The sequence below is a fragment of the Ranitomeya imitator genome, chromosome 2 (genome assembly GCF_032444005.1).
Source record: "Ranitomeya imitator isolate aRanImi1 chromosome 2, aRanImi1.pri, whole genome shotgun sequence".
Lineage (NCBI taxonomy): Eukaryota > Metazoa > Chordata > Amphibia > Anura > Dendrobatidae > Ranitomeya > Ranitomeya imitator.
Genome location: NC_091283.1, coordinates 278,517,986 through 278,538,557, shown reverse-complemented (window position 1 = coordinate 278,538,557; position 20,572 = coordinate 278,517,986). Strand labels below are relative to the sequence as shown.

At 43.4% G+C, this 20,572-nt stretch overlaps 1 pseudogene; it reads right to left on the bottom strand.

Annotated features, from left to right (window-relative positions):
• Positions 1–286: 286 nt before the first annotated feature.
• Positions 287–20,572, bottom strand: part of LOC138666921 (oocyte zinc finger protein XlCOF6-like) — a 33,355-nt pseudogene continuing 13,069 nt past the window's right edge.

The following is a 20,572-nucleotide window of genomic DNA, read 5'->3' as shown; positions in this document are numbered from 1 at the left end:
GAAATTTACCCAGCGGAGATGAAGAGTCTCCACTACATAAATTGACATGCTGCGGTTTGGAAAGACGTGCTGCATGTTCGTCTCTGCGTGTGAGCCATGAGAGTCGGTGCACGCCTAGTGGACATGGGATTTCTTGAAATCCCATCCACTATGCTGTTACAGCTGGATGCTGCAGGTTGGATATTGCGGATGAATGCAGGGCCCAACCCGCCGTGTATACTGACTGTGAGAACATATCCCAATATAGCTATAAACAGAAAATCACTTTTTAATTCCTTCCCAGAAGCCAGCTGTGAATTAGCTTTATTCCAAGTGACACAAAAACATATGCAATGAAAAAACGGATCAAATACACATGTAAAAAATGCAGGTGACCTGCCAGTGACCTCAGGTGCAGATTTTACCAGCGTCAAATCCTGAGCAAGTACTGAGCCATTCGTTACCATGGATATATAAAAAAGGCTTCTCCCCTATGAGACTTTTATTGTTACTGAGAAGAGATGTTTTCTTCACAAAACATTTCCCACATTCTGAACATGAAAAAGACTTCTTCCCTGTGTGAGTTCTTTGGTGTCTATAAAGATGCGATTTACAGATAAAACATTTCCCACATTCTGAACATAAAAAGGCTTCTCCCCTGTGTGAGTTCTCTGATGTCTGAGAAGAACTGATTTATCTTTAAAACATTTCCCACATTCTGAACATGAAAAAGGCCTCTCCCCTGTGTGAGTTCTTAGGTGTATTTCAAGATTCGATTTACGGTTAAAACATTTCCCACATTCTGAACATGAAAAAGGCTTCTCCCCTGTGTGAGTTCGCTGATGTCTGATAAGATGTGTTTTAGTTTTAAAACAATTCCCACATTCTGAACATGAAAAAGGCTTCTCCCCTGTGTGAGTTCTTTGGTGTCTTTCAAGAATCGATTTACAGTTAAAACATTTCCCACATTCTGAACATGAAAATGGCTTCTCTACTGTGTGAGTTCTCTGATGTTTGAGAATGCCTGATTTAGTTGTAAAACATTTCCCACATTCTGAACATGAAAATGGCTTCTCCCCTGTGTGAGTTCGCTGATGTCTGATAAGATGTGGTGTAGTTTTAAAACAATTCCTACATTCTGAACATGAAAAAGGCTTCTCCCCTGTGTGAGTTCTTTGGTGTCTTTCAAGAATCGATTTACAGTTAAAACATTTCCCACATTCTGAACATGAAAATGGCTTCTCTCCTGTGTGAAATTTCTGATGTTTGAGAAGATTTGATTTAGCTGTAAAACATTTCCCACATTCTGAACAAGAAAATGGCTTCTCCCCTGTGTGAATTCTCTGATGATTGAGAAGATCTGATTTAGTATTAAATGCTTTCCCACATTCTGAACATGAAAATGGCTTTTCCCCTGTGTGAAGTCTCTGATGTGTGAGAAGATGTGATTTACTTGTAAAACATTTCCCACATTCTGAACATGAAAATGGCTTCTCCCCTGTGTGAATTCTCTGATGTTTGGGAAGACTTGATTTCGCTGTAAAACATTTCCCACATTCTGAACATGAAAATGGCTTCTCCCCTGTGTGAATTCTCTGATGATTGCGAAGACTTGATTTAGCTGTAAAACATTTCCCACATTCTGAACAAGAAAATGGCTTCTCCCCTGTGTGAATTCTCTGATGAATGAGAAGATCTGATTTAGTTGTAAACGCTTTCCCACATTCTGAACATGAAAATGGCTTCTCCCCTGTGTGAGTTCTCTGGTGATGAACCAGATGTGATTTCTTATTAAAACATTTCCTACACTTGGAACAAGAATAGTAATTCTCTACTGTGTGAATTTTTTGATGTTTTACAAAAGATTTTTCAAAACGAAAACCCTCTCCATATTCTAAACTTGAAAATGATTTTCTTGCTTTAGGACCAGTTACTTTTTGAATGCTTATTTTGTGACTTTGATTTTCCTTAATAGTCTGTAATGAATCAGAAGACAGGACCTGTTTGAAAGGATCAGATGAGAGATCATCGCTGTGAAGGGATGATGGTATATCTGGAGTAATGGCATTTACTTTAATTGTATGCTGTGGAATCTCAAGATCATCTGATTTAAAAATTGAAGATATCAGCTGTTCCTCTTGTCTCCTGGTACAGCCATCTGCCAAGAATAAAATCAAACAAATTTTAAATAAAATATCCTTGACTTATATTTTTGAACTTTTCTACTTAAACTGTCTGTAAATATAGCAAGTTAAGTAAAATATTGATTTACCAAGACATTGACAGCTCACAGGCCAATAGAAAACCTCATAAGATGCACGAGTAGATCTCTGCTTCCCAAATATCGAATTAAAAGCCACCAAACTGTATTGCAGGCAAAAATAATACCAATAAAAACTTTAGTCATCTGATATTAAGTCCTCACTCAGGTCCATCATCGGTCAGTGGAAAAACAGGTTTCCCCATATTTTACGGCTCAAAGTTTTTTGAAAATCAACATTGCTTCAATAAATCAAACCAGCAATATCAGCGCTGCTGGATGGTGCCAGACACAAGCTTGTTCTCCTCTGGTTCAGTCCTCTGTGCTCAGCTCCTGGCTTCTGTTTTAATTACCTGTTGCGACTCGGACTTGTTTACGGACTACTCTTGCATCTTCTGATTAGGTATTTTCTCTGCCTTCCTGGTTCTGACCCGGCAACCTGAATATTCTTCTTCCCATGTCATGCAACAGAACAGAAGGTAAAAATGTGGCCCAAGCCTAGGGCTCTTTGGGCAGGTCCAAATCCATGTATATCCTTTAAAGGATGATGCGCAAGGAAATTCCCTGGAATATGATGAGCAAGGGAATCCCTGGGATATGGAAAACGGAGTAGATAGCGCCAATCCTGTTTGTAGTAGCCATCTATTGAGCTGCCAGGTGACCATGAACAGCGCCCCGAATATATTTGGTCTCCAAACTATTCCAGCAAGATTTAGATTCGAATAGCTAAATGGCACTCCTTCTCTTTTTAACCCCGCCATGTGCCCAGACAGTGGAATACAACCGTATATAGGTATTGCTGGATTCAAGAGAAGTGAGAAAATTGTTTGCAAGGTCCATTAGTTTCTTATTACACTTTTTGATGAATTCCAATGTTATCACCACATAAAATAACACATATCAAATTTGAAATATGGGACCGGATGAGGAAGATAAAACTGGCAGCTGGAAGTGGTTACATTTAGAGTATTTGGGGAAATAACTACTGTAGTCAAAAACTGAGTATAGACAATAATATCTACTGAAATTATCAAACTCCAATATATTCATCAGTAAAACATGAGTAACTAATGGTGAAACTTCTCTGGAATAATTACAGTATGTGGCTTGGTAATTCCCGCATGTTTTGTGGCTGTCTAACAGTCGCAAAACATGCGGCCACAGGGACTCAAACTTGTCATTCAAGAATAGAGAAATTATAGCTTACAGGGAAAAAATGTTACACAATTTACTGTATAATAACTGGTATATAAGGCAAAATTTAAAAAGTATTTATTAAAAAATTTGAATTTAAAGTAAACCGAATTTGAGATCTAGATTATATATATATATATATATATATATATATATATATATATATATATATATATATATATATATATTTATATATATATATAAAACTTGACATCTGAGGGTCACAGAGGAATTATGGAGTATGCTGGTTTTGTCAGCCAGGTATTGCTTGTTCATATTTAAAAACTTTTTCATCCTTGTCAAAAATACTCAGATATCAGGGCCTGGATGCTGGGAGGGTGTCATGAGCTTAGACCAGGCCTTTGACAGTGTACCCCTGCATCTGCTGTACCTGGTGTGTGTCTCCCTCGCCTTTCCTCCTTGGTTGCGCAAACTGCCCCCTGCTGCTAACGTTGTCTGATGGGAATTTTGTCAACATCTTTTCTTTCTGGACTTCTGGTATAGCACCATTTTAGTATACTTCTCCACCTCAGAAGGGAGTTCAGAAAAAAAAGTTCATCCAGTCTGTTCAGCGCTCCCAGGTAACAGGCACCAGGCAGGGGTATTACAAATCTTCAGTCATTTATTTAAAAAAAAAAACAATATATAGAACAACGCGTTTCAGCTATATGCTTATTAAAAATAGCCTTCCTCAGGTATGATATTACTTTATAGGTTTGGGGTCCATTTTCTCCTGTAACTCTTGGCAAAATAAAACAAATTGGAGCTGAAGTAAATTTTTTGTGAAAAAAAAGTTAAATGTTAATTTTTATTTAAACATTCCAAAAATTCCTGTGAAGCACCTGAAGGGTTAATAAACTTCTTGAATGTGGTTTTGAGAACCTTGAGGGGTGCAGCTTTTAGAATGGTGTCACACTTGGGTATTTTCTATCATATAGACCCCTCAAAATGACTTCAAATGAGATGTGGTCCCTAAAATAAAATGGTGTTGTAAAAATGAGAAATTGCTGGTCAACTTTTAACCCTTATAACTCCCTAACAAAAAAATATTTTGGTTCCAAAATTGTGCTGATGTAAAGTAGACATGTGGGAAATGTTACTTATTACCGTAAGTATTTTGTGTGACACATCTCTGTGATTTAATTGCATAAAAATTCAAAGTTGGAAAATTGTCACGAGAAAAGAATGTCAGAATCACCGGGATCCGTTGAAGCGTTCCAGAGTTATAACCTCATAAAGGGACAGTGGTCAGAATTGTAAAAATTGGCCCGGTCCATAACGTGCAAACCACCCTTGGGGGTAAAGGGGTTAAACAGTTAAAATACATACGGTAATAAAATATAAAAAACACTTAAAACCATTAATTAGCATAAATACAAGTGTTTTTTATATTTTATTATGTATTTTAACTGTTTAAACTTATACACGGATAAGCTAAGGCTATATACTGAAAACCACTAAGCGGCAAATAAACTAATGAAGAACCACCAGGTCTTGATCAATTAACATAATTGATTATTCACGTGGACCTGTGTAGACTATATAACTCTAGCAACCTATAAAGCAATATCATACCTGAGGAAGGCTATTTTTAATAAGCATATAGCCGAAACGCGTTGTTCTATATATTGTTTTTTATTTTAAATAAATTACTGAAGATTTGTAATACCCCTGCCTGGTGCCTGTTACCTGGGAGCGCTGAACAGACTGGATGAACTTTTTTTTCTGAACTTCTCACCACAGTGTCTCCTGGCTGAGAGATCCGTTGTATCCAGACTATAGCTGCATATCAGGGAGACAAGGCATCTCATTCAGACCACAAAGGTCGATACGCCATGATACAAGCCACATCAAAGGTGAGCAATTTAGCCTTTGAAAATGGAGTTGAACAAAATAATCTGTACTTAGATCTGCACCCTGTTTCTTGTCTTTTTCCCCTCTCCTAGACCCTGTAGCCTCGGGGTCATATTTCCACCTCAGAAGGGAGAGATGCAAAGTTCTCCTTGTAGCGTGGGATTAGCAGGGTGTACAAAGAGTACTTTTTTTTTTAATCAAATAGATTTTTATTGATTTATAAAATGCAATAAACATTTAACAATAACACATGTGTTTTTCAATTCCCCCCCAGCATTAACCCCCCTTTAGCCATCCCACCCCCCTTCATCCCCATCCCTCCCCCCGTTCCCACTTAGACAGCTCACGTCCTTCTTTTAACATGTCTTGTAGCATTATATACTTTAGTATAATATAATGTCCTTCACTATGAATTTATATACCATTATTTTATAGGCGAAACCTCCTCAGGCCTATTTTCCCTTAATCTCCTCCTAACCCAATTCCAACCAAGGCGTCCACAATTTGTCATACAGAACCATTTTCCCTCTTTTCTGATATACTCCCTTTTCTAAGGCTATGACCTTCCCCACATACTTGATGTATTCTCCCCTCGAGTGAGGCTCCTCTTTCATCCAATTTCTTAATATGACCTTTCGAGCCATGTATAGCAGTCTAGCGATTGCTATTTTCAATGTGTTATCTACAATTATCACATCCACATATCCCAGCATGCACACTACTGGTTCCCTTGGAATAACCCATCTATACGCCCCTTTTATCCGGCTGAGAACCAATAACCAAAAAACAGTCAACCTCGGACACGACCAGAGCATGTGGAACATTCCAGCATTATCATTCCTACACCTTGGGCATTCCGAATCGGGTCTCAACCCAGCTCTATATAGGACATCCGGAGACCTATGTACTCTATGTATAACATAAAGCTGAGAAAGTGTATATGGCTCATTCATTGATAGCTTCGGTATCCATTCTAAAACAGATTCCCATGTTTCATCCTCCAAGCGACCCAACTAGCTTTCCCATTTAGCCTTCACCCCAAACGGATATCCCAGTAAGTATGGAGTAAGTCCCTATATAAGGAAGAGATAACACCCCTCGATGTTCACGCTCCGCAGATATATTCCAATACTAAGTCACTTTGGATTTTGAGGCAATCCCTCCTATTCTGAGCCAAAAAGGCATGTCGAACTTGTGCATGTTGATAACCCCCGGATGTCTCAAGGCCATACTCAGACTGCAGCTGCGAAAAGGACTTCAACTCCCGTCGCTCTAAAATCTGATAAACATATCGAATCCCTTTAGCCTGCCATCCTGATATACATCCCATTGCCAAAAATTCTGGTAAATTATTATTAAACCATAGTGGAGAAAACCTGGTAAGACAAGTGACCCCATGAACATGTTTGACTCTTCCCATATTTTATATATCAAAAGCAATGTTGGATATATTTTCCCAAGCATCCCAAGGGAACCATCCTCTAAACACTGTACCGCTGGACTTCTTTTGGTAATCTTTTCTATTAAGAGTTGTACCCCGTTGGCGGACGTCACCTGCTCCCAGCACTTTAAATGTTGACATTGGGCCACAAGGAAATATATCTCAGGATTAGGCAAGGCCAGACCCCCCCGCGTCTTTAGGCCGCTGAAGCGTCTCCAACCTAATTCGTGGGTGCTGTCTCCCCCACACCAAACTTCTAAATAATGAGTTAATCAGTTTGAATTTCCCACGTGGTATCCAGATAGGTGAGTTATGAAGAACATACAATATTTTAGGCATCAGAATAATTTTGATAAGATTAACTCGACCCACAACAGACAAATGCAGCTTAGACCAAGCCCCTACCTTAGCCTTAAGAGTTTCCAGTACCGGTGTCAGATTCTTATGCAAGTAATTTTTAATTGGCAAAGAGATTAATATCACCAGATATTTGAATAGGTCTGCTATCTTAAGTCTACCCCCTTCCGTAGAATCACCCAGCTCACCTCCCACATCATCCACCATGAATAAAATTGATTTATTCCAGTTTATTTTTAGTCCTGATAAAAAGCCAAATCCCCAGATGAGCCGCATAGCATTGCTCAGCGAGTCATGCGGGTCTCCCAAAAATCGCAGTATATTGTCAGCGTAAAGCGTTATCTTCTCTTCTATCGACCCATATTTAAACCCTAAAACATCTGTGGACTGTCGAATTTTAGCGGCCAACGGTTCCACGGCCAGAGCAAACAAAAGAGGGGAGAGCGGACACCCGTCTCGTTCCTCTATGCAGCTGACAACCAGTACTTTTTTTGGTGAAAATGAAAACAACATGAGGGTCACTGGAAAGGCAGCGGTACATAAAGTCTGCCATATGTGCCAAGTTTCCTACAGCCAACACTTCCCTGTCTCCACCAGGATGACTACTCCCTTCTCCTCCAATCTCTTCCTACTCATTCCCCTCCTCAGCCCATCCACGCAGGAAACTTGTGTGTGTACTAGCCTCTGCTGTGTTCCTGTTTCTCCTCCTCCTCTGCATACTCATTGTTAGCCAATTGGAACTGAGCAGATTTAATGAGGCTGGGCTGGGTAGTATATCCCTGTTCCCTGTCTCATATCTTCCTCCATCTCCACCTGGTCTGCATGCAAAGTTTCATGTTTGTCAGCAGCGACTGTTGAAGTAGGCACAGAAGCGGGATCGTTGTGCTGATGATGGCGCCATAACTGCTCACCATCTTTGGGGAGTTCTCAGAGTCTTGGAGAACTACTAACATGTCAGACATCCATGTCCACTCTTCAGTTGTTATGTGCGGAGTTTGACCAAAATACCCACAAGCATGTTGGAGCAGGTATTTCACAACTGGTCTCTGTTCCTCACAAAGCCTTGCCAGCATGTGCAGTGTGGCATTCCAATGCATGAAGATGAATGAAACTTGGCACTCGATTTTTGAGAAGAAAAGCTTCTTAGTTTATTGATGCATCCAGACAAACAAAACCGCTAAACGTTTTCGGTCCACACCGGACCTTCGTCAGAGCGTTTCTTAGACATTGACTGGATGAGGAAGCTAATAAGCCTGAATGAGCGTCAGCCATAGCATGGAATATAGGAGCTGCAGTTTGCTGCAGGATCACAATGGAAGGTGAAGCGCCAAAGGAGAGGCACACAGCCTCCTCTTCTCTGCACTACTAGCGCTCAGGTTCCAGCGCCGTTACCTCCTCCAGGCTGTGTGCCTCTCCTTTGGCGCTTCACCTTCCATTGTGATCCTGCAGCAGACTGCAGCTCCTATATTCCATGCTCTGGCTGACGCTCATTCAGGCTTATTAGCTTCCTCACCCAGTCAATGTCTAAGAAACGCTCTGACGAAGGTCCGGTGTGGACCGAAAACGTTTAGCAGTTTTGTTTGTCTGGATGCATCAATAAACTAAGAAGCTTTTCTTCTCAAAAATCGAGTGCCAAGTTTCATTCATCTTTAGTATACGGGGTGGACACCCTACTTGAGCACCGCCAACCCTCATATCTACTGAGTGCCGTGTTTTTCTCATCGTATTCCAATGCATGGTCATGTCGCACACCAGTCGGTGAGCTGGCACTTGCATGTGCTGCTGCAACACTGACAGAGAAGCGGTAGCTGACTTGTGAAAATGGGCGCTCATGCCACATACCTTGATCAGAAGCTCTGGCAACTCTGTAGGTTTTCAGCAACTGAGGGTTAGTGCCAAGTTAAGTGTCAGTTCAGTTAGATAAAGTGTGGTGACAGCGAGAGCATGTTACTCAAGGCATTGCATGGTCAAACATCCTTCCATGCGAATCCATCAGTAGGCTTGGGAACCACGAGATGGACATCGGGGCCTTTAGGTGCTCTAAGCCTACAGAACTACAGGGAAAGAAGGACTTAAACTCTCAGAGGCAGGAGGTGATGGAATTCGGGTGCATTGCTTGTGCTGGAAGTTCTAGTGCTAGCAGAGTTTGCGAGAGAGAGGCTCTGCCCATACTGAGAACTAGGGCTAAGGTCAAGTCCGATACCTGTGGTCAAGACCTTTGTCAGGACTAGCGACCCGATGGGCACTCACTGGCAGCTGAACAGGGGGTTGGCCTGGATGGCTGGTGCTGGGGACAGCCTGTGACCCCGGCGAGCCATGAGAGCGGTACCAGTGGTGCTTGTAGGAGCTGGGCACTCAAGAGAAGGTAAACAGGACCTGCGGTCACGTGACCGTGAGTTAGAGGGGTGGGCGGAGCCTAGCACCGCTGTTTGAGCCCACAGCGCGGGGCTGCAGTGGCATTGGGGGAAAAGTGCAAAAGGGAGAAGACACCCCAGGGATGTAAAAAGGGGTGACAGGAAAACATGTAGTCACACAAGCCAAAGTCAAACATAGAGAGGTCGGCGCAGTACACAGGGGCAGTCAGAAGAATAGTCAGGATGTAGCAAGAGATCAGTAAATAGACGGTACAGAAACGGCAGGCAAGAATCACAACAGGGATGGAACCAGATCAGAAACCAAACAATTAGACAGTAGTACATGCACAAAGCAGACACACACCAGGGTCAAACACACTCAACCAAGGTTCAGAGTATAAATGACAAAGATTGGCCTCAGTGAGGCAGTAAAAAGCCTCCCAGACCCAGAAAGAGGCCATCCAAGTTAACCCTGCAACTACCTAACCCGAGAACCCAGTAAACCATGACAACCTTAACCCGTTGGGCCCTATCCTATATGCCTGATTGTAATGACCAAAAGCTGTCAAGTAAACGTTTGACTGATTTAACAAATTCAGTGTCCCCTGGATTGTTTACTGCAAAAGTTCTGGAAGATGGGAGCATAGAGACAGTGGAGGCCTATGGGCCACAAGTAAGTGTGATGCACCCCATACACAGCAGCACTCCGGGACTGGGACACGTTTAGTCTGTAGTGTGCCAGAGTGTGCATAGGCAGCAACTTGCCCACAACTACCTCACTCAGTCACCTTACACAAGCATGGTACATGTGTGAGCTTGCCAACCTTCAGAATCTCCACCAGGTTACACCCATTATCACACACCACCATAGCAGGTTGTAGGGTCTGCGGATAGAGCCACAGATGGGTCTGGTCTGTTTTTCTTTTAAATAACTCTGCAGCGGTGTGCGGTTTCTCTCCTAGCCAAATTAGGTTCAGCGGAGTCTGTTTCCACTTTGCTAAGACAATGCTGCAGAGCTTCCAGCTTCCGGCTGATGTGGACAACGTGCTCGGAGATAGCAAATCAAAAGATGATAGATTAGCAGTAGGGGCTGCAGGAACTGAAGTAGGAAGTGGAGGAAATCCTGATAGAAGTAGGGCCAGCAATCCTGTGTATCGGTAGCACATGTACCATGCCAGTGTGGGACTCGGGCTCAGCCTCAAATATTCACTCAGAGAGCCGTCAAGCAAATGTAGCATCCCTGAGCACAATCGATTGTCCACGTGTTGGTCATTAAGTGGACAATCACAGTAACCATGTGTAATGTGAATATAAAAATGGCTATTTTGAGTCCATATTGAAATATACTGAATGCATACAGACCATTACAGAGCAGCAGTTCTTGTCATACATTTACAGACAGACCCCATTCCCTCACACCTCCTCCAGTATCTCTCTCCAGTCGTCACAACTCACCTAACTACAATTTTTAATCTCTCCCTCTCCTCTGGCATTTTCCCCTCCTTCAAACACTCTCATTACTCCATTACTAAAAAAAACCTACCCTCGACCCATCCTGCATAAACAACTACAGACCGGTCTCCAATCTCCCCTTCATTTCAAAACTCTTGAAGCGCCTGATATACTCCCGCCTTACCCGTTACCTCTCCACTCATTCCCTCCTAGACCCATCACAGTCCGGTTTCCGCCCACTACATTCGACAGAAACTGCACTCAAGGTGACCAATGACCTTCTGACAGCAAAATGTAACGGTGACCACTCTCTGCTCATTCTCCTCGACCTTTCTGCAGCTTTCGTCACTGTTGACCACCCTCTCCTACTCTCTAGGCTCCAGTCACTAGGCATTAAGGACACTGCTCTCTCCTGGTTCTCCTCCTACCTTTCCAACCGCTCCTTCAGTGTTCTGTTCTCTGGCTCCACTTCATCTCCTCTTCCTCTCTGTTGGGGTACCTCAGGGCTCAGTCCTTGGCCTCCTTCTCTTCTCCCTCTACACAGCCCCAATTGGACAGACCATCAGCAGATTTGGCTTTCAGTACCATCTTTATGCTGATGACACACAACTGTACACGTCATCCCCTGACCTTACCCCCACTGTACTACAGAACGCCACTAACTGTCTGCAGTCTCCAACATCATGTCCGCTCTCTATCTGAAACTCAACCTCTCCAAAACTGAACTTCTTCTGCTCCCGCCCTTTACTAACCTCCCTAAATCTGACATTTCCCTCTCCGTGGGTGGCACCATAACAACACCCCGGAAGCAGGCACGCTGTCTGGGTGTTATGTTTGACTCCGATCTCTCCTTCACCTCCCACATACAATCTCTTGCCCGCTCATGCCGCTTACACCTAAAGAACATCTCTAGAATCCGTCCTTTTCTCACCATGGAGACAACAAAAACCCTCACTGTCGCCCTGATCCACTCCCACCTGGACTACTGCAACACTCTATTAATTGGCCTCCCCCTCACTCGACTTTCCCCTCTCCAGTCCATCCTTAATGCGGCAGCCAGGGTTGTCCATCTGGCTAATCGTTACTCAGATGCATCCGCTCTTCGCCAGTCATTACACTGGCTGCCCATTCATTACAGGATACAATTCAAAGTACTTGTTCTCACCCACAAAGCTCTCCACAGTGTGGCACCCCCATACATCTCTTCCTTCATTTCCGTCTATCGGGCTAGCAGACCTCTGCGCTCTGCAAATGACTTTCGGCTAACCTCTTCACTAATCCGTACCTCCCACTTCCGACTCCAAGACTTCTCCCGCGCTGCGCCAATCCTCTGGAATGCTCTACCCCCAAGATATTAGGACCATCCACAACTTGCATAGTTTTAGGCGCTTGCTCAAAACACATTTGTTCAGAGCGGCCTACCATGTTAACTAATCAAAGTCATTTCATGTTTGTGTGTGTAGCCCATTCACTATCTCCATCTACCCCCCACCCCCTGAAGATGGCTGGACCATCACTGTAAATACACACCTGTACTTTGTATCTCCCCCACCTCATTGTAGATTGTAAGCTCTCACGAGCAGGGTTGTCTTATTTTGCTTCATTGTATTGTTAATGTTGTTACCTATGACTGTTGTGTTTGAAACTGTTAAACTGTAAAGCGGTGTGGAATATGTTGGTGCTATATAAATAAAGATTATTATTATTATTTATGGCCCATTGTCTGATGTATGACTGATATCTTGGTCTCATCTTATTTTGAAAGCTGGCCACTTGAAGGGCAGAGTGAAACCAAAGTTATACATAGTGCAAATCACTATATAAGGCCAGAGAAACATGACTAAGATAGAAGCATAAACTGGTGAACCTGTACTTACACGTGTACAGTGTTGTGATACCTGCATAGGTGGGGACGCCCGTGCAGTGTTGTGAATTTTCCAGGGTTTCTCTGTCTTGGTGTTGCTTCTCTGATTTTCCAGACAGATGATATTTAAAAGCCCCATGGTGATGGATGATGTGAGTATATGTACTTAATCATTACATGAATTTAATCCTTATATGTACTTTGTATCTTAAAATATACAAATGTGTATGCAATCATACTATTCAATCATATTATTCCTTTCATTTTGTATTTTTAAATAAAATTGCGTTAGATCGCAAGTAGTAGCCATTCTTTAAAGCCGTATCCGAACCTTAGTGTTAAAAACTTGGCAATACACCATGTTAATAAGGTCACGGGTGAGAACAGTGGACACTTGCTGGTATAACACAGGGAGTCAGAAAAACACTGAACTTTAGGAAGAAAAAGTTTGACCAGCTTAGAGATGCCCTTAATCTGGTAGACTGGGACAATATCCTCAGAAATAAGAATACAGATAATAAATGGAAAATGTTTAAGAACATCCTAAATAGGCACTGTAAGCGGTTTATACCTTGTGGGAATAAAAGGACTAGAACAGACCTGGGCAAGATGCCGCATCCGGCCCGCCTGACGATTGTGAACGGCCCGCCGCCCCCGACACCGCTCGGCCAGCTGCCAGAGACAGTGCAGCTGCTGCGCGTCGCTGGTTCCCCTTCCCTTCAGCCACTCCAGCGCCTGCGCCTCTGCGCCCTGCATTCAATCCCCCTGTCCGCTGAGAGGCGCTGACCGCCGCTGGCACTTCCGCATCAGGGAAGCGCCAGCAGCGGGTGACGTCACTCAGCGTGACACAGGCTGCTGCGCTGCTCCGTTCCGCCGGACGCCGGTGTTCTGTGTGGCACTGCGGCTGTACTGAGGTCACCGGTGGTAAGTGCTCCATGCTGCGGGGACCGGGTGATGGAGCTGCCTGGCACCTGCCTGTCTGCCTGCATGCATGATAGGAGGGGGAGGGAGCAGCAGCCAGCCCTGGGGGTAATGCGGATGGGGGCAGCACAAACAGGACAGTATGGGGCTGTGGGGCACAATTATCAGGAGTAAGGACAGTATGATGGGGGCACATGTGACAAGTCAGGACAGTATGGGCCCCATACTGTTCTGATTTGTCACTCGTGCCCCCATACTGTCCTGATTTGTCACTTGTGCCCCAATAGTGACAAATCAGGACAGTATGGGGGCACAAGTGACAAATCAGGACAGTATGGGGGCACAAGTGACAAATCAGGACAGTATGGGCCCCCATACTGTCCTGATTTGTCACTTGTGCCCCCATATTATATTAGTCCGGCCCTCTCTAAACCATCCAAATTTCTCATGCGGCCCCATGACAAAATTAATTGCCCACCCCTGGACTAGAAATAGGAAAAACCCAATGTGACTAAACAAAGAAGTAAGACAGGCAATTAACAGTAAAAAGAAAGCATTTGCACTACTAAAGCAGGATGGCACCATTGAAGCTCTAAAAAACTATAGGGAGAAAAATACTTTATCTAAAAAACTAATTAAAGCTGCCAAAAAGGAAACAGAGAAGCACATTGCTAAGGAGAGTAAAACTAATCCCAAACTGTTCTTCAACTATATCAATAGTAAAAGAATAAAAACTGAAAATGTGGGCCCCTTAAAAAATTGTGAGGAAAGTATGGTTGTAGATGATGAGGAAAAAGCTAACATATTAAACACCTTCTTCTCCACGGTATTCACGGTGGAAAATGAAACGCTAGGTGAAATCCCAAGAAACAATGAAAACCCTATATTAAGGGTCACCAATCTAACCCAAGAAGAGGTGCGAAACCGGCTAAATAAGATTAAAATAGATAAATCTCCGGGTCCAAAGCATACACCCACGAGTACTAAGAGACCTAAGTAATGTAATAGATAAACCATTATTTCTTATTTTTAGGGACTCTATAGCGACGGGGTCTGTTCCGCAGGACTGGCACATAGCAAATGTGGTGCCAATATTCAAAAAGGGCTCTAAAAGTTAAATTATAGGCCAGTAAGTCTAACCTCTATTGTTGGTAAAATATTTGAAGGGTTTCTGAAGGATGTTATTCTGGATTATCTCAATGAGAATAACTGTTTAACTCCATATCAGCATGGGTTTATGAGAAATCGCTCCTGTCAAACCAATCTAATCAGTTTTTATGAAGAGTATAAGTGTTATGATTACGTAATTCAGTACCACAATGGACATAGAAGTCAGAGCACATACAGTGACCTGATAATAACCCAAAAACATAGAACGAGCTCTGAAACGTGGGAACTCTGCTGACCGCAATCCCTACTCCTCTCCAACCACACTAAAGGCAGCTGTGGATTGCGCCTAACGCTCCCTATGCAACTCGGCACAGCCTGAGAAACTAGCTAGCCTGAAGATAGAAAATAAGCCTACCTTGCCTCAGAGAAATACCCCAAAGGAAAAGGCAGCCCCCCACATATAATGACTGTGTAAGATGAAAAGACAAACGTAGAGATGAAATAGATTTAGCAAAGTGATGCCCGACTTTCTGAACAGAGCGAGGATAGGAAAGGTAACTTTGCGGTCAACACAAAACCCTACAAACAACCACGCAAAGGGGCAAAAAGACCCTCCGTACCGACTAACGGCACGGAGGTACACCCTCTGCGTCCCAGAGCTTCCAGCAAGCAAGAAAAACAAAATAAGCAAGCTGGACAGAAAAAACAGCAAACAAAAATAACAAAAGCGGAACTTAGCTATGCAGAGCAGCAGGCCACAGGAACGATCCAGGAGGAAACAAGTCCAATACTAGAACATTGACTGGAGGCCAGGATCAAAGCACTAGGTGGAGTTAAATAGAGCAGCACCTAACGACTTCACCACATCACCTGAGGAAGGAAACTCAGAAGCCGCAGTACCACTTTCCTCCACCAACGGAAGCTCAGAGAAAATCAGCCGAAGTACCACTTGTGACCACAGGAAGGAGCTCTGCCACAGAATTCACAACAGGTAAGCTATAGGCTGGACCACGGTGAGTCATTGGACGTGGTATATCTCGACTTTTCCAAAGCGTTTGATACCGTGCCGCACAAGAGGTTGGTACACAAAATGAGAATGCTTGGTCTGGGGGAAAATGTGTGTAAATGGACTGGCTTAGTGATAGAAAGCAGAGGGTGGTTATAAATTGTATATTCTCTAACTGGGTCGCTGTGACCAGTGGGGTACCGCAGGGGTCGGTATTGGGACCTGTTCTCTTCAACATATTCATTAATGATCTGGTAGAAGGTTTACACAGTAAAATATCGATATTTGCAGATGATACAAAACTATGTAAAGCAGTTAATACAAGAGAAGGTAGTATTCTGCTACAGATGGATCTGGATAAGTTGGAAACTTGGGCTGAAAGGTGGCAGATGAGGTTTAACAATGATAAATGTAAGGTTATACACATGGGAAGAAGGAATCAATATCACCATTACACACTGAACGGGAAACCACTGGGTAAATCTGACAGGGAGAAGGACTTGGGGATCCTAGTTAATGACAAACTTACCTGGAGCAGCCAGTGCCAGGCAGCAGCTGCCAAGGCAAACAGGATCATGGGGTGCATTAAAAGAGGTCTGGATACACATGATGAGAGCATTATACTGCCTCTGTACAAATCCCTAGTTAGACCGCACATGGAGTACTGTGTCCAGTTTTGGGCACCGGTGCTCAGGAAGGATATAATGGAACTAGAGAGAGTACAAAGGAGGGCAACAAAATTAATAAAGGGGATGGGAGAACTACAATACCCAGATAGATTAGCGAAATTAGGATTATTTAGTCTAGAAAAAAAACGAATGAGGGGCGATCTAATAACCATGCATAAGTATATAAGGGGACAATACAAATATCTTGCTGAGGATCTGTTTATACCAAGGAAGGTGATGGGCACAAGGGGGCATTCTTTGCGTCTGGAGGATAGAAGGTATTTCCACCAACATAGAAGAGGATTCTTTACTGTTAGGGCGGTGAGAATCTGGAATTGCTTGCTTGAGGAGGAGGTGATGGCGAACTCAGTCGAGGGGTTCAAGAGAGGCCTGGATGTCTTCCTGGAGCAGAACAATATTGTATCATACAATTATTAGATTCTGTAGAAGGACGTAGATCTGGGGATTTATTATGATGGAATATAGGCTGAACTGGATGGACAAATGTCTTTTTTCGGCCTTACTAACTATGTTACTATGTTACTACTATGACTCCAAATAGGGGTACAAATAGTGATGGCTGTGGACTGAGCAGCAAAGGACCAAATGTGTACACCTATGGCAGGCCATTTTTAAAAAAAAAAATTATTTCTAACTAAGGAAATTTCATACAAACCTAATTCTTCAGTATATATCACAATAGTCAGTTTTGGAAAAACCAAATTTGTAAAACTGTTTTGGAGCAAACATATTTGGGGAATTGTACCAGTCCAAGTGTTTTTTTTCTTTATTTTTATTTTAAAACACCGTAATATTACACAAAGCACGTTAAACTGTATGGAGGACTAACTGAATCCTAAAATTTTTCTCAACACTTTATTAGAGCGTTACATACCAACATAATGTTACAAGACCCTCGTTTTACAGTTTATAAATTAATCATTGAATCCATAAAAAGTTTTGGAACTATCTTTGCAGTCTCATATACCATAGAAATTTAACAGAAAACACCTAATGCTTTATGGATGACTAATTGAATCCGGACAAATTATGAAGAGCGTTTTTAGAGTTGTATATATCACCAAAATGTCACCAAATACTATATGGATGACTAATTAAATCCAGAAATATTTTTCAACGCTTTCTGTAGTTATATACCACCGTAATGTAATAAAAGCCGCGTTCAAATGTATTTGAATAATTGAATCCAGAATTTAATTTTTTATATTTTTTTAAGTAAATATTTTGATAGTGTAGTTGATGTACTTCTACAGTCATAAAAGCTTTGCAGAAAGTGCAAAGCAAGGAAACATATGGAAGGTAATCCATAGACCACTGAAAGACAACAAGTGGAAAGCCTCATTCAAATATTTTTAAAATGTATTGTGGTACTCTTACACTCAAAAAAGGCTTAGCAAAATGTGCAAAGCCAGGAAAAAACTGTAAGGAGGGTAATGCAGTTATCCTCTTCAGGTGTGAGCTTCTTCTCCTTCCTCGGGAGGCTTGAGCAACTGCCTCCACCCATTTCCTTGAGCCCTATTCCCAGGTGCCTTGGCTGTAAGTGACCTGGTTATGGGCAGTGGCGGAGCTCCTGACATATAGAAATGGGAAACAGAACTGTGTCACCTGCACCAGCGCCTGCTCCCGCATAAGAGGTGGAGAACCCCAAGGACAGTACGATCTCTTGGGAGTGATCTCGAGCGGCGTCAAGGAGCTTCTCCCAGGCCCGTTCATTCCTCAAGAAGGGTTGATCCTGCTCCCTTCTTTCTCAGATCATACCAAGTGCATACCAGCGATGTTGCCCCTCCATTTTGAGAAACAAGACAACTAATTGCAGCCTTCAAGGCAAGTGTTCCTCCTCTACTGCCCACTGGTTGAATTAGATGTGATAATGGTTCCTAAACCCCTCTATGGACTCCCATCTCCGCTGCCAGTTGTACGCAGCGACCTCACCCGAGATGCCAACTGTAGGCACCTTGTGGATAGTCGGCCCGATAGCATTTCTCCAGCCCTGGTCCTGGCTCGCCTCCTTGTCTCTTCTGACCACCCTTGGTCCCACAGTCTGCTCACCACTTCCTGGATCCTGACTCTCCCAACCACAGTCCACAAGAACCTCACCAGTAAAGGGTGCAGCCTGGGTTAGTCCTTGGTGATTTCAGGAAAGAATTCGGCTCCTGCCACTACTGCTGTTGTGCAAGTTTCTCTGGCTCCAACATTCCTCCGGTCACTCCCTCATGACTAATTGAATCTGGAAAACTTTTGAACACTTTTTTGGAGTGTTATACAGCACAGCAACGTGCTCAAGAGCACGGAATTCTCCATGGATGAGGAAGTGAATACAAAAAAAATTTTCAACACTTTTTTGGAATGTTATATAACAACAAAATAGGGATTTTTGTGTACTCACTGTAAAATCCTTTTCTCCGAGCCATTCATTGGGGGACACAGACCGTGGGTGTATGCTGCTGCCACTAGGAGGCTGACACTAAGTGATACAAAGAAAGTTAGCTCCTCTTCTGTAGTATACACCCTCCTGCTGGCTCTTAGCTAACCAGTTCGGTGCAATAGCAGTAGGAGATCAATAACAATAACAATACATGAGAGTATAGCATGTCACATTATATATGAGAGTATATGAGAATACAGCATGACAAATTATAAAAAAAAAACAAGCACAAGCTAATAATAGGGTGAGAGCTGTGTCCCCCAATGAATGCATTGGAGAAAAGGATTTTTACAGTGAGCACACAAAAATCCCGATTTCTCCTTCGCCTCATTGGGGGGGACAGACCGTGGGACGTCCCAAAGCAGTCCCTGGGTGGGAACATCATCAGATCAGGCCTTGTGAAACTGCTACTTACAAGTGCGCCACCGCGGCCTGCAGAGTCCGCCTCACCAGACTCAAATATGTGGAGGGTTGGAAATTATAGTGCTTAAGGAATGTGTGCAGACTGGATGAACCGGCAAGGTTGCAGGCGTGCCCTGCTGACGCCTGGTGCCTAGAAACCAAGAAACCTACATAGAGCATGCACCACATCCAGATATGGGGAACCCATTCCGTTTTGTGGACTACTGTGGAAAGAGATGAGGGAAAAACGATACCCTCATAACTGTGGGAATACCAAACCACCTTGGTAGCAAGGGACGGGGATGGCCTGAGGGCAACCTTGCCTTGATGGTAATAAGGGAAAAAAAAGTCTGAAAGAACAGAGGCTAGCTACGAATACTCATCAGGATGAGGAGATCAGAGAAAAAAAAGGGGGCGACCTTCCTGATAGTAAAGTCTGTTCGGATCAAAAAAGGAGTCTACTGTAATACTCCTAGGAACATTAAGGTCCCAAAGGTCGAATGGTATGCGATAGGGGAGAACCACAGGTGAAAACTCCCTGCGAGGAAGTCCATATTTGCAGTTTGTTGCAATAAGATGGAAAAAATGCTAGTTCTGCAATCGAGAAAACCTGACATGGTCAGTGAGGATCTCCCAGGATCACTGGGGCCCTTCCCGCTTCCGAGAAGATCTCGGAAGTAGTGGAAGAGGGTGTATGGAAAATGGAACCATGGAAGAACAAGAGCATATACTGCGATGGCTTTTAGATCTGGAGGCCGAACCATGAACGTAGAGTACATTGGCGTTCAGTCTGGACGCCATCCGACCTACATCTAGAGTGCTCTAGAGAAGACAGATCTGATGGAAGACTTCCGAGTGAAGTTCCCACTCACATGAGGTGGGACCCTGACGGCGTCTGCCGCCCAGAGTTCTACTCTTGAGATGTGTAGTGTCGAGATCACCGAATGATAGATCGTGGCCCGACAGAGAATGTGAGGTACCTCGACCATGACGCCCGACCGTGGGCATGTGCTAGATGATTGACGTATGGCACAGATGTGGGATTGTCAGGTTGAATCGGATGGGGTGACCCACCAAAAGGCAGTGGACCTGCTGTAGTATTAGCCGTATCGTTCGGATCCCTAGAGCAATGAGCAGTCACAAATAACCGCTGAACCCGGGAGAAAGGATCTCCCCTGGATGAGGAAGGAGCTCAGAGGCTACCCCCTGAAAGCCTGATTGACCTGCAGGAAAAGAGAGGAGCGAAGGAAACCGCTTCCATTGT